This window comes from Pteropus vampyrus, unplaced genomic scaffold, assembly GCF_000151845.1.
Source record: "Pteropus vampyrus isolate Shadow unplaced genomic scaffold, Pvam_2.0 Scaffold42, whole genome shotgun sequence".
NCBI classification, from domain to species: Eukaryota; Metazoa; Chordata; class Mammalia; order Chiroptera; family Pteropodidae; genus Pteropus; species Pteropus vampyrus.
In genome coordinates, this window is record NW_011888823.1 from 738236 (window position 1) to 741164 (window position 2929).

Here is a 2929-nt window from a genome sequence, read left to right on the forward strand (position 1 = left end):
AAAGTGGGGAGGGGGACAGATATTTACAGGTTTTCAGAAATTTTGATATAAAAGACACTCCCCTCCATGTAATTTTACTTGGAGATAAACTAGTATTTCTTTTTTTAAAATGTTTATTTAAATGTGTATATTTCTTTACTGTATTATCTTTTAGATTTTTCATTTTCTATTCAGAATTTCATAGTCTGGCATCCTGGCTGTCCCCTAGGGATTTGTATGGTTAAAGAAGTTAAGATCCATAAATTACCATGAACTTGAGGGATGAAAAGTCCTAAAAAAGTTTTTAAAGATTCCTAATAAGTAAACACAATTCTTTCCTCTTATAGGCAAGAATGTATATTGTGTTTTTTTTTTTTTGTTTGTTTGCTTGTTTTCTTCCTGGTCATATAGCTGCTACGTTCTCTCACAATTATTCTTAGTAAGTCTGAGAATGGGCTATTGGACTTATTATTGTCAATTAAGGGGATGGATCCTTTATACTCAACCTATGGTCCCTGGGAACAGAGAGTGTATATGATGGCTCAGAGTTAGACATGATTTTCTTGACTAGAGGCCCTGGTTTGCAAAATGAAGCATGCATATGAATCACCTGAAGAACTTCTTAAAAATGCAAAACCCTGGGCTGCACCTCCAGAGATTCGGAATCAGTAGTTCTGGGGTGAATTTTCATTTTTAACAAGTACTTTGGTGACCCAGAGACGAGTAGTTCAACCGTTATTTTAATCATCTGGAGCAGAATTATCCACCTTTATTTTATTTTATTTTATTTTTTACTCAAAACACCTAGTAGTACATGCATAAACACCCAGCCCTAACATTTATTTATTTATAAATTGCATACTGGTCTAATTTTTTATATACATGTATTTTGTACATTGTAAAACACATATAAGAATGGAAGCCAAACATTTTAGGATGCTCTTAAGAAGAAACAAACAATATTTTATAAATATTAGAACCTTATTTTATTCATCATTGTATATAAGCTTTTGCTCTCACTAGACTATTAATAAATATAACTCTATTATTACTAATTATATTTTAATAAGAGCAGTCAACCATGTCCTATTATTTTGAAAATATGTGTAAAATATATTATGAAGCAGTTATTTGAAGATGTGTCTCAAAGTTCAGTTTATTTTGATCCTTGGTTATAACATTTCATAGTTGAAAAAGTACTTTTCAAAGATGCATAGATACAGATGAAAGATATACATTCATGGATGAGCTTTCTAAATTATGATACTCACTTTTAAAATCTATTCATCAATCATGTAACATTTTAATTGAAATTTGGCTGTTAAATTTCCATATTCTCTGATGTCAGTTAGTTTTTTTACTTTTCAAATTAATCAGAATATGATGAACTTTTATATTTTTCACCAATTAAAAAATCTCTAAAATTCATTATTTGAAAAAATTTGAAACAGTTTGGAAAGTTCTGTTTCAGGTTTGAGTGCACAGTTCTAAATTTTTATAGTGACATACATTTTTTTCCTACCACGAGTCATGTAACAGTGAAAATGTTTCTAAACTTCTGTGTTCAAATGCTTGAAATTCATAGCTTTATTCTCTAAAAGCAATATCATTTTCGTTTTTATTAAACTATCACCTTTATTTTGAAGGGATAGATAACATTTAAATATGTGGATAGATGGAGCTATAGACGTGGATGATAATAGATCTGCTAAATAGCACACACCTGAAAACTATGAGTCATCACAGAAAATGTTGGCAAAGTTTTAACACTTGTGCTGTAGTTAAAGAAAAATATGTAACTCTTTTCGAAGTTGGGAAACTTTCAAAGTTACTTTATTAAGGGATAACCAGGGAACCTCTGCGTTACCGAAGTTTTTCACGATTATTCCATCTCATGACAAAGCATGATGAACATTCTTATAGAAAAGTGCTAGTTTTTGGAAAAGTAAGACCGCCAATGGTCTCTTGAGGAACTCTGCTCCGAGCAGAGTAGGGTATGAGTTTCAAGTGCGATAATATCTCTGTAACCTTAGCCCAGAATTGTTTGTTTGTTCCAGACAAACATTTTTTTGTCTTTCATTATTATGCAAGAAACCTCAAAAGTGACTTCAAAACATTTTCCAGTAAGTTTCAGAGAAATTTGTACAGCCCCGACTATTACATGACTTTAAAAATTGCTGGAAAAAAAATCACAGTTTGGATTTCATGTTCTTGATGCTGAGGTTTGAAATGCTTTGCTCATCATGGTGACTGAAACCCATCCTTAAATGTCATCTCAGGCCACATCATACACACTGAAGCGAGGTCTCTGTTTGGTAGAGTGGGCAAAAACTCAGACTTTGTAGGGTTTTGATAATGTCTAATTTTGCTGGTCCTCTTTTTGTCAGATTAGTTAGGTTGCTATTAGTCTTTACCGACGTGACTCCCAAGAACTTGTACTGGGGCCTGGAGAAGTCTCAGCTCTGCCTTTTTTATAAAATTGTTCATTTGTACTTTGTTGTTTGTATTATCTTCAGTGAATGGATTCTTTGCCAGACTCCTTAATTCACTTGTCTATTTCATTACTTGATTCAGTTGAAATCAGATGATATCACTCCTAAAACGGTTTAGTCTGACAAACAAACTGCAGAATTTTCCAGTATGCTGTACGTGAATGCAGAAGAGCCGGCGACACTGTTAAGCCCCACTGTGTTAGGAAGCTTCTGCTCCTTCCTTAGGTAACTCCAGGTATCAAGGAACACCTGGAACGCAGGCTGAGCGAGGGCACTAGTGCCAACCTATACATTAAATATTAAGAAAGAGTAATTTATCTTTTTTACTATTATGAAATATAAGTAGAATGTCTGAAATGGTCTTCCTCCATGCCAGTAGTCACTTTGAGCATCCCCTGGGTGTGTTCTATCACTCTTCAGAGATGACAGCCATAAGGATAACTGGGGAGGTGCTCACA